Source organism: Microtus ochrogaster, chromosome 2, assembly GCF_000317375.1.
Source record: "Microtus ochrogaster isolate Prairie Vole_2 chromosome 2, MicOch1.0, whole genome shotgun sequence".
Classification (NCBI taxonomy): domain Eukaryota; kingdom Metazoa; phylum Chordata; class Mammalia; order Rodentia; family Cricetidae; genus Microtus; species Microtus ochrogaster.
In genome coordinates, this window is record NC_022010.1 from 27,633,074 (window position 1) to 27,645,620 (window position 12,547).

The following is a 12,547-nucleotide window of genomic DNA, read 5'->3' on the forward strand; positions in this document are numbered from 1 at the left end:
TTTGGTTGGTTGGTTGGTTGGTTAGTTGGTTGGTTGGTTGGTTGGTTGGTTGGTTGGTTGGTTGGTTGGTTGGTTTTTCAAGACAGGGTTTCTCTGTGTAGCTTTGGAGCTTATCTCTCTGTAGAACAGACTGGCCTTGAACTCACAGAGCTCCCCCTGCCTTTGCCTCCTAAGTGCTGGGACTAAAGGCATGTGCCACCATCGCCTAGCTAGAATAGACCAGATAGCCTTATTACTTGCTTCACACAAAAATGAAATTAATATATCCGGTCATAGTTTTTCTCTTTTAACATCCCAAAACACTGATTAGAATCAAAGGCCTTGAGTTATTATCAATATATTAAATTACACTGCTAGTAAATACTAAGCCATCGTTATCTTTTATGCTATTCTGTTTTCAATTACTTCTAGATTACGCTGTTGCTGATCTTGAGTGACCTTGAAGCTAAAAGGCTGGCACTCCTACCATGTAGGTTGACTTGTGGGCTGCAGAGGTCTTGGCAGCATCACCGCCGTGGCTCAGGTATCAGCAGGGACAGCGAGCAGGATCAGAACTAAATGGGAAAATGAAGGAAATAATTAATAACAGTAGCTGAAATGTTCAAGTCTTCACCTAAGCCTGAAACCCAAATTTTACAACTCAACTATTTCACCAAAAGATCCCTAATCCCAGAACTACTAATTTTTTAGTTAGCTCAAGCAAAGATGCAATACAGTACATAAAGTTTTATTTAGCCCAGATCCCTTAAGAAATTCTAGGTGTAACTTCAAAGATTCATAGTTAGTAAGAGTTAAAGGGCAAAAACCCCACCAATTGTATTCTAAGCACCTTCAGCTAAGTGATTGGATTTGCTCATTCAACAGTAAGAGTTCTTTTCAGGCACTGCTATCATCTCTACAGAAGTAGTCAAATGATATTGATCATTCAGGTAAGGACCGTTCATTTTTCCCAAAAATATCTGCATTTAATTAAATCTTGATAATTATGTTATAAACATTTCAATGATAAAAAAATGGAGATAAACACACACACACACACAAAAGACAAGTCAGCCCTTACAGACACCGAACACATAAAACCATCGAGGAACGACTGCTCACGAAAGAGTCTGAACAAGAACGCATGGGGGATTCTGATGCAAATCAGTTCGTGTGAGACGCTGAGAGCAGGGCAGCCCATGAGTGGGATGCACCTTGCCAAACCCCTCTTAGAAGTCACCAGTGGCAGAAGGAAAACCTGGAAGGCAGGTCAGGCACAAGGGGATAACAGAAATGGTAAAGGTTCTGATAAAGAGAAAAAACAACTTCAAGTCTTCCAAAAGAACTATCTGAACATGCCTCAGCTATACTTTGAGAAGACTTTGAGAGCCATCACAGCGAAGATGGCCACTGCCCTTTGAGAACACTTGTAAAAGTCAGCTACGTACTTGCAATTGATTGTGAAGAATACAAGTGACATCACCGGGGAGATGGCTGGGCGGTTAGGAGCACCTGCCTACTGCCCCTGTACAGCAAGCAGCTCAGACCAACTGCGACTCTAGCTCTGGGGCTCTGACACCCTCCTCTGACCTCCACAGCACTCGTGGACACATACACAGCAACGCACATGTATACATAAAACTAAAAAGAAAATAAACCCTTTCTTAAAAAGATGACCTTTTGCCCTAAGTAATTTCTGTATGTTAGCAATTTACTTGTAAATGCGGAAAATTATCCTTGGATTTTGGATTATCCAGGCCTCCTTTTTCCTCTACTAGAAATGCCATTGCCCCCACCTGACGCACACGTTTGAACAGCTGGTCCCCAGTAAGGTTATGGTATCTTTAGGAAGTAGAAGCCTGCTGTAGGAAGCACATTGTTGAGGTGAGCTTTGAGGGTTTATGACCACACACACACACACACACACACACACACACACACTTCCTGTTTTCTCTCCCTCCTTCCCATGTTTGGTCAAGATATAATCTCTCAGGTTCTGGCTTCTGCACCATACCATGCCTTCTCCTCCACCAGGGACTCTATGCCTCGGGTTTGGTAAACAAAAATAAACTCCTTCTTCTACCAGTTGTTCTAGCCATGGTATTTTACCAGAGCAACAGAAAAGCAGCTAATCTACCAATACCTAAACTCACTTTAGAGATGGATACAGCTAACTGGCTGTGCCTCGGGGAAGGAAAGTACCCAGTGTCACGGTTTCCGGATAATCAGTTATACCCAGGAAGTCTCCGATTTGTGGGGAAGTCTATCAAATCATAACTTTTCCTATGGGCTAACATTTGGTAAATACCGTAAACAGGACCAATCCTAGAACCAACATCACACATGGGTCCAACTTAGTTTTCAGAGCAGGCAGAATCCCTACTGCAGTGAAGAACTGAAGAGTCAGAGGTGACTGGATCACAATGGACAAGCAAGCACCCAGATGACATACCGGGACCTGACAGAGCACCCATTACTAACTGGATCATGTGGTCTCTCTTCAGATACAAATACATGCAGTTTTCTTCCCTGCAAAGCTGCTAACATTTGAGAATTAACTAGATAGTTAGTGGTCAGAGCTATTACATGTGAAACACAGCACAGCTAACAAGAGGTGAAATCTGGCTCAGTGGTTAAGAACACTGGTTGCTCTTCTGCAGAACCTGGGTTTGAGTTCCAGCACCCATCTGGCAGCTCACAGCCATCTGTAACTCCAGCTCCAGAGGATCTGATGCCCTCTTCAGATCTCCATGGGAACTGGGCATGTATGTGCAGGCAAAATAGTCATACACATGAAATAAAATGAGTAAATCTAAAAACAATTTTTTTTCCTCTCTACCTCCCACCCCCGCTTTGATTTTTTGAGACAGGGTTTCTCTGTTTAACAGCCCTGGCAGTCCTGGAACTTGCTTTGTAGACCAGGCTGGCCTTGAACTCACAGAGATCTACCTGCCTCTGCCTTCCTGCTAGGATTAAAAGCGTGTGCCACCACTGCCAGGCTCTAAAAACAAGTTTTTAATGAGGTGAAATCTTGCCAGCTCAGGGGCACATGGTTCCAGCTCTTCTCATGCTCAGGGTTAAACCCAGCAACCCTGTGTGGCTACCATCCAGGAGCAGACGACGGCTCCCCACCAGTTCCCGCCCGTCATGTTCCTCTGTCAGGAGCACTGACGTGTTCATGCCACTTCTAGCTTCCAGGTACCCATCTCTACCCTAGTCCTGGCTCTTTCATCCCCTTCCACACCATACTTCTCAACAGATACATTCACAGTCACATGTCACACAGCAAGTGTGTTCCCATCCTGCATACCAAAGTGTTTCTCGGTATACCAGAAGGAGCAAGGGAGGTTTCTGGTAACAGGTACTTTACAAAGGTTACAATGGTGCAAAACAGCACAGGGCAGAGGCCTACCACCTGGAAGGAGGCGGTGGACAGGCTATGGATTCAGAAACTGACTTTGAGTCATAATGCGGATGACTGGTGACACAGCCCTGCACTCAGATGAGGAAGACGAGACGTTGGCAGGGAATGAAGTGAGAGACAGTCACGATCAGAAGTGGAAGGGAAAGCTGAGCTTTCTCCCACACGCAGGAGTTGAGGAACACCCTAAGGTATCCTGCCCACCTAAGATCCCTGCCATGAGGGAAATGCTCCAAAGAATAATGTTCAATCAGACAGCCTCCAGCTACCTGGAGCACTGGGTCTGGGGCCAAAGACCCAGCTAGTATGACAGAGAGACTTAAAGTTTTATTTAATTTTAATTAATGCTAACATAAGCAATAATTTGAAGTGACTGGCCATTGTCCAACAGCGCCACCCTAGGGTTCTGACTCAGATAGTTGGATAGAAGCTCCTATCACAAGTATTTAAGAAAGAGTGTGAGGAGTAACATGCACACATTCAAGTATTCACTGACTCCAAGAACAAACAAATCAGTAATGAAAGGGGTAGTCTTTGGGGAGCCACACCCCCTTCCAAAATCCCATCAAAGATGGATCTACCCTTGGCCATTTGGGCTCTGATTAACGACCTCAGCATGGCAGAATCAAAATGCACTCTTGTGGTCTCCAAGTAACTGTTAAAATGTTGCTACCAAATAAAAATCGCTTATAATGAGTACATCACAGAGCCATAGTGAGTCACAGCTTTGGATAAATAACCACCTAGTTTTATTATGGTTATTGCTTTCAAGTCTTTTCCTAAAAGCAAGAGAGGAGAGAAGGGAGAGGACCAGACATCTTTTATGATAACGAACATGAGTTCAGGTAACTTCAAATGCACTTCAGAACATTATATCAACAGCAGTACAAATTACCTTCTGTTTCCATTTCTCAGCCCCCAACATGAAAGACTACTAGATGATGCTCAGGAACTCTCTTCTATGGGACATCTTCCAAAGCCAATGATAATCAAGTTTTCCCTGGAATCAGTCTGCCGATTTCACTTGCTCACGGCATTTAAAGTCAATTTGAAATAAGAAATTCTGTGACATGAAAATGTTTCATGTCAAAACAGACTGTGTCTAAAGTGCTCACTGTTAATCTGCCCAATTGCCCTAATCTGATCGCATTAAACCTGTTGACTATTTTGGTCCATGACATGGCTCTTAAGCCTCCCAATCCTAGCTTCACAGCAATCAGAAACTGACATACACACGACTCGCATGCGGCTCCTCCTGGGGCGGCTGTTTGCTCGCTTGCCTCATTTCCTTGTTCCTCTCCCTTAACTAGACCCCATTTCCATCTACCAGATCAAGCCAGCAGCGGTCTCAACTATTCACGAATGAATTTCTGTTTGCAACACCCTGCTCAATCCCATAAAGCATGTGGATGCTATTAGTGTTGGAAAAGCACACGTCGTAAGACATGACATTACAGGGGACTGAGCATATAGTTCAGCACAGGAAAGGAAGGACAGAAGGAGAGAACAAGAGAGGAGGGGGAGGAAGGAGAGGAGGGGGAAGGGGGACAGAAAGAGGGGTTGTGAAGCATATGTCTCACACCAAGAGCAGCTTTTGTGTTTTCTCTGAGGTCTCTGAAGTTTAGGTCTCACTGCATTACACACCGACACCTTTTACAGCAGAACAGCAGGACCGTGTTTACCTGGGCCCACGACTCAATACAACATCTAACTGAACTGTTAAGAGACGGTAGGGGAGCCACTGTTGAGTAACAAGAAAAGGTCCTTACCATTACAAGTCTTTACTAAACATTTAGGAAGACACAGGTAAATATAAAACAGGTAATGGAGGAGATAGTGGAGTACGTTCAAATAAAAACACCAGGTGGCATGTATTAAGTGTGGCAAATCACACTGCCAGCTAATGTTTATGCGTCTGAAAATTCTTTTCAGATTATTTTATCTTATGTGCATAAATGTTTTGCCTGCATGTATGTATGCACACCACAAGTGGGCCTGGTGCCCATGGAGGTTAGTGGAGGGTGTAGGATGTCCTGGGAACAGGAAGTGAGGATGGCTGTAAGCCTGATATGATATGATATGATATGATATGATATGATATGATGGAAGGAAAATCAATTCCTGCCATAGTATGACTTTGCAGAAACTCAGGACTGGAATGTGTGTTTGACCAAGCTAACCATGCCTGGTCGAAAATCCTGAAAGGAAGACCATGGAAGGCTGTTGTTTTGGATTGAACTGCAGCAGGCCTCTGTGGATCAGACCTAACAAGAACGTTGTCATTCATGCTAGGCTCCACACCATCAAACTGAACCCTGAAAAGAACTGACTTCCAAAAGGAAAAAAAAAAGGCAAATCTGAAGAAAGAAACACTAACCAGTCAATCAGAAGAGGTCCAATTACATGGGCTGCTGTGTAAGAGCCCTCTGTTCTGAGCGTAGATGGACAGGGAGGCTAAGGTAACCAACCAATCCACTCTTCATTCCTTATTTCTGCCAGTGAATCCACGTCTATCTGCTCAGCACACGAAAACACTTATTGTCTTCACCTCCCACTACCTGTTAGAAAGACACCGCATCCCAGGCTGGAAGAGTGTTGGCGGGATGTGTAAGGAGCACCCGGGAACAGTGAGTGACACACCAGAGCAGAGATGCCATCATTTGGATGCAGAGTGTATAAAGTGAATGTAAAGATAAAGGGTGGAAATCATCTGAACACCACGCTATCAAGCTGCTTGCTCCTGACACATTACATAGTGCGCATGCGCCTCCAGGGAGACAGGGCCTCTCACAGTTGACTTCAGCAGCGACAGGTTAAGAAGCCTGAGAGACTCACCACCTACTTAGTGAGGGCTCCCCTCCACCAACTCCTGTCCACTTCTACTTGAACACTACAGAGGCCCAGAGGGAGTTAAGGATTTATAATCCCCGAGACTAAGCACCGTGTTCTGAAATAAAGCTTTGGTACTACTGAGGGGAAGTCTGCATCCTTGAAACATCAAACCAGTACTTCCTGCTCTAACCTAACACCAGTGCTTGGAATCTCCAGCTCCACCACCTTCCTGCGGTCTAGCCCAGGCCTAAAGGTGCCACAGGAGAGATGCCTGCCCTAAAGCCATGGCCAGCACACAAGGTCTACTGGGAAGGCACACATCCTTCTAGGCTGCAACAGCAGCTTGTCCCCTCAATAAATATCCACTTCCTCGACACTGTCAGCCCCTGGTCCTTGACCCTGCAGCACTCCAAACAGTGAGGGTCCGTTCTTGAGCATAGCATCCAAGGTCTTACATGCAGGGTGCCAGTTACTTTTCCAAGGTGGCCTTCAGGTACTTCTCGTGAGCACATGTCACCCCAGCCCTAGCAGGCCAGCACCGGCATTTCCGATCCCTTTCTTACCAGTGAGCAGCCAGCAGTGACTCTTGTTGAGGAGCACCGTCAGGCACCCTGGCAATGCCCATCTCCCCTCTCTACGCCCACTGCACAGGATGCCACCGTGCAGTGGGCACTGGAGCCAGTCTCATCTGGGCTTCCTCCACTTACTCACCAAGAGACTAAGGGCAGGCCTTTCAAAGCCATTTCCCAAGCTTCGAAGAGGACACTGCGGGACTCACTAACTGACCTAATGATAGAAGAACCAGCCTCAGCACATAACACCGGCCACCAAGCACTGCCACAGTCTGACCTGCAATCACCCCACCCCAGATCGAAGACTGCAGAGCTGGGTCACCGCACACGGATCCCAACCCCTGCTGTCACCCAGAAAGGACTTTACAGCAACTTCCGATCAATGTTAGCCTAGAACAAAACCAACACACACACAAAACTAAACCCTGAGATCTCTTCTGGAAAGGTGCAGCTAAGTTCTGGTATTAAATCTGTTGAGCTCTTCATTGGTATATTAAAATTACTGATTCACTGGAGAGTAAAAAATGTAGAGGTTGAAGATGGCCAGATATTCATAGCAAATACTCTTGGTTTTCGAAGGAAAAATGGATTATCCAGTTGTACAATGCTTCAACCTACACAGGCCAGGCGAGTATTTCTTTTATGCTAGTCTCCCTTGGTGGGCAGATATGGCCCTAAAAGTTGTCAGACTTTTCACCCCAATCCACTCTTTACCTCCCCTGCCTCCCCTATTTCACACTGAGCACAAACACAATACCCAATCATTTGACAAATAAGTGAGTTTCCTTAAATGCCTAAGCAAATAATAATAATAATAATAATAATAATCTTTTCTGACCTATTTGAGCAAGAGAAAGCTGACTGTGCCTTGGACTCAGTGACCTCCAATCGAATCTGTGGTCACCACTTTCAAAAGTCACATGCACTCAGCATGAGAATGCGTGCCGGGGGAGCAGCTGTTTCCCGGCCACAGAACAGTTAATGAGCCTCTTTGGAATGAGCATCGAAAGATAAAAATAAGAATAATTTGTTCAGGATGAAATAAGTCGGTGACGAGAAGCACGTGGTCAGGCTGGAGAACAGCACCACCGCAGGCCGACAATGTGAACTGGTCCCAGCTGGCTCCGGGAAGCAGTGCTCTTGAGTGTACTCAGAGGCAGCCCAAGAACTGAGGAGAGAGAGCAGCAGCCAGGACGGGACAGCAGACGGGACGGGGTCCAGAGGGTGGACACCAATTGCTAACAACAGGACCCATGGACAGGAAAGGCGGTAGGGCCACGGGATGCCTGATTGACTCCTTTGTCCAGCCTCACAGATAGAATACAGCTTCCTCATTAGGCAGTCCCCAGATTGCAGAGTTTGTAGAAGTGGAGCAGCATGTCCTTGGCTGATCTTCTGGCTTTCTCTCTCCCCGTTGCTCTTGCTCCTTCAAAGACTGCAAACCAGTGGCTCCCAGGAAGTGCCCCTGTCACATGGTAAACTCTGAACAAGATCTGGGCCGAGTGGAAAGCGTTCTTGCCTAAACTGGCTTATATTTTTCTCTCCTTTAACGGTTGAATCTTGAAATGAGAATTCATCACTGATTCAAAGAGATGCTAAAAATAGCACGCTACAGAATGCAGAATGAGAAGCATCACATCATCTTGCTCTTAGCGTTTTCCCAGCTCAGTTTTCTTCAGTGTATCCTTCAAATGCGCTGCCTTTTAATACCCAAAATGCACAACACTTCAGATACACAAAAACATTAATTTTCAATATCAATTACATATCTATTGTTGAAATCTCTGCAATATATCTTACTTAAAAATGGTTTCCTAGCCAGGTGTGTTGGAGTGCGCACCTTTAATCCCAGCACGTGGGAGACAGAGGCAGGTGGATCTCTGTGAGTTCAAGGACCCAGCCGAGTTTATGTACAAAGTGAGCTCTAGGACAACCAGGGCTACATGGTAAGACTCAAAACAAACAATGACATGACAGTACTGACTTACTCCCTCTACTTCTAATCATGACCTTCATTAAATAACTCTGATTACAAGAATACAATCTTATTTACATATGATGAATGAATTAAAACAAAGCAATCATTCATCCAGCTCTCCATCGAAAAGGGCAAGTTGTTTTTATTAATAACAACTTACAACTAAATCCAGAGGTCATTTACAAAAGACTTTTCACATAAATTATCTTATTTAATCCACAACACTGACACCAGCAAGGTAAGAATGACTTTTAAAGCATTTATGTGTATATGTATGGGCTCACCTATAAATATGTCCACCATGTGTGTATTAACCTGTAGAGACCAGAAGTGGGCACCAGATCCCCCCGGAGCTGGAGTTCCGGGCAGCTGTGAATCTCTTGACATGGTGCTGAGATCTAAATACTGATCTTCTAGAAGCATGCCGGCCTGCCACTCTTAACCACTGAGCCATTTCTCCAGGCCTAAGAAGTACTTTTATATATTCAATAAATTACGTCACAAGCTAAGCAGTGAAAAATGCACTCTTACAAGTCACACATCAAGGATTTGGAACATAGCTTAGTAGCAGAGCACGTGCCTAGTATCTTGGGTCATTAAATTCAATTCCCCACACTGAAGAAAAACAAAAGAATCCTACATGAAGAGGACATGGAACACACCCAGCCACAAAGCCCGCCCCTTCCACTCTGCATCCCATTCTCTTCTCCGCACGCTCTGGAACCACCTCACCCAGAAGGTCCACCCCTCCCAATAACTGCAAATAATCTCAGAACCCACGCGATGCTCAGCACAAGCTGCCTTCTATCACTCTGATGTTGCACTGCACACTACATAAACAAATGCAATTAACACTGACTCCTCAATATTCCACGGGTGCCAGAATCAGCCTCCTGAACTAGCCACCCCAACCCCACAGCTTGGCCTTTCCTCCCCTCAGCAGAAGGGCTGTTCTGTTCCTTTTTTTTTTTTTTAACTTTTGCTGACAGCTGGAACTCTGCATGCTACAGTTCTTTGGCAGAAAGAAAGAAAAAATGTAACAACAGCCCTAACCGCTACTCCCACCTCCCCTGAACTCTGACCTCTTTCTATTTCCTGCTCCCTCTTCTAAATAGGCAACAGAGACCCTGACCTAAAACACCTTGTCCAGCAACTACCCAACACTGAAAGTTAAGTCTTAGCCTGATCATGGAATTACTCTAGTTTTGACAATGGAAAATAATGAGAATTATTACATAAGTGAGCAAAAATACTTGGGCAACTTGCACCTTATTAAATGAAAGCAAAGAAACCCGAGGAACATTACAGGAAGATTTTTTTCCCATTATTACCATGAAAATTTTTACCATTCTAGAATCAAACTATATTTCACAGCTAGCTGTAATAATAAATCTGATACAAAGATTTTGTGTATAAATTACCTGAGAATAAAGTATGGTCATGGTTATTGTAACAAATAGGTCTATACACTTCTACCCACAGAAGACTATGTTCAAACACAATTGACAAACACAGCTGGGCTGCTTTACAACACAGCTCCACCCCACTCTCCCAAGCCTCTGGTCTGACCCATATAAAGTATCAGAGAGCTAAAGAGCCACTGTTATCAGACACTGTGACCATAGCAACAGGAGAGTGAATAACAAAGAAAACTGGAACCTAAACATGGCATCTTTGTTGTGGTCCATGAGCCTTTGGAGCTGGTTTGCTAGAGGAATGTGGAAAAGTCTGGAACTTCAAGCTAAATAAGCCCTTGGATGTCATAAACAGAACTCACTGGATCATTCTGGTGGGAGCTCGGAAGACCAGAATGCTGAGAAAAATAAGGACAGTTGAGGGTCCGGCTCATGAGTTTCGGAAAGGAACAGGGACTCTACCAGAAACTCATCTAGAAGTCATTCACATTGCATTCCGGCAAAGAACGGCTACATCAATGTTGAATTCAAAAGTAATGGGCTAATTTGTTGGCACGGGATGGCATTTAGGCTACTGGCATCATCCAGGTCTACAGTGAGCAAAAAGTAAAGCGGAAAAAAGGATGAAGATATGCAGTTCGTGCAGGAAAGTGTGAGCAGGTTCAGCCTTGCAGATAAAGCGGGCTTGAAGGTAGCTGTGATGGCTAAAGAAAGCAAAGCCACTAAAGAGAAACCACATGCTCCACACTAGGACAACACAAGAGGGGCCCGAGAGGCAAGACCCTACCCACTGAAGGGTCCATCTACTGAATATGCAAATTAATCTGAAAGGGAAGGCCCACCCAAGGGATTCCCTGTTTGAAAACCATCACCTAGGGAAGTGTTTCCCATCCCAAATTAGCAGCAGAACTTGGCTTCTTTTGCGATCATGAACTAAGCATGAGTAAGGAGGACGTGGAGTCTGATGAAAAAGGTTCCACGGAGGCACTGAGGCTAGGCCATGTGTGGTGGGGTCAGACCTGCTGTAAGGAGGCTCCGAGAGGCAATGACAGAAAGCTGTGAGGGTGAAGTGGGTGTTGTAGTGGAGACCTCAAAATATTAGAGATGCTAAAACCATGAGACATCTGCTGAGGAAAGCGAAAGACTTGGAGTGGAATTAGCCCAAGAGAGAAGCTATGTGTGCTGCAGACAGCTACCTAAGCCCTTCAGAGCCCAGGTGATTCCATCATTAGCCCCATATGCCAGACATGGAGCTGCAGGTTTGGTGTTTCCCTGCTGGGTTGCAGTCTTGCTTTGGTCTGATTATCCCAGTCTTCCTTTTGGCAATGGTGATGTTTACTTGATACCATTGCATGTTGGAAACATTTAGCTGGCTTTTTTTTAATGTTGTAGGGATTCACAGATAAAAGACTGCCTTAGTCTCTGAAGATACTCTGTACCTACCTTTTAACAGTGTTGGGACTGTTAAAGATCATGGGGACTTTGAAGTTGGACTGCATGCATTTTGCATTATGAATTAGAAGACGACCACAGGTCTACGGGGACTGTCAGCTGTGGGAGAGAAAATAAGGCTGTGGTTTAACAATGATGTGTGTTAATGTCAAATCGACATGAAGGTAGATTTTTGATGGTTAACGTTGTCAGCTCAGTATCCAGAATCACCTGGATCTCTGGGTGTGTCTGTGAGGAAACGTCTAGATTATGTTAATTGAGGCATGAAGACCCATCCCATGCACTGGGATCTCAGACTGAATGAAAAGGAGAAAGTGATCTGAGCACCGGTATCCATCTATCTACATCCTGGGTGTGGGTGCCATGTGACCAGCTCCCTCTGTCATGCCTTCTCACCATGATGGATTGCATGACTTCGATCTATAAGCCAGCATGAACCCATACATCCTTACTTGCTTAGATTAGGCACTACTGTCACACCAATGAGAGAAATAGCCCGCACAGCAATTCACCAACACGAGAGTATCTCTAACATTAAACCCCACCTCTGATTAGTCAAGTGGCAGTACTCATCCCATTACAGCATCCTTGCCTGGAACATTTTCTGTGACTCCCAATCCTATGGTAAAAAGAAAGGGATGGGGATGGGGGAGGGGAAAAGAGGTCTGCAGAGATCTGAACTCCATCTGTAGATCAACCTCCCAAAACTCTGGGCACTGGTGAAGATACTATTGACAGATCCTCAATTGCCCCCTTTTAGAGTGTGAAGATAGAGAGGACATTTCATGAATGGCAGCTATCACTCCTCTGTGGTGCGCAGCACAGTGTGGAAGCTGTCAGCAGAGAGAGAAGGCAGCAGAAGAGCACAACTGCCACACTCAGCTGCTTCACCAGGATG

The 12,547-nt window shown here is 45.1% G+C and overlaps 1 protein-coding gene across 2 annotated transcripts in view; it reads right to left on the reverse strand.

The window, feature by feature from the left end:
* The window catches only part of Wasf3 (WAS protein family member 3), a 91,130-nt gene that overhangs the window by 45,734 nt on the left and 32,849 nt on the right, over positions 1 to 12,547 (reverse strand). For both annotated transcript variants that reach the window (XM_005344691.2, XM_005344690.2), the window contains exon 2: positions 467 to 554. The gene's annotated coding sequence lies outside the window, so the exon portion shown is untranslated. The remainder of the gene's footprint in view (positions 1 to 466; positions 555 to 12,547) is intronic.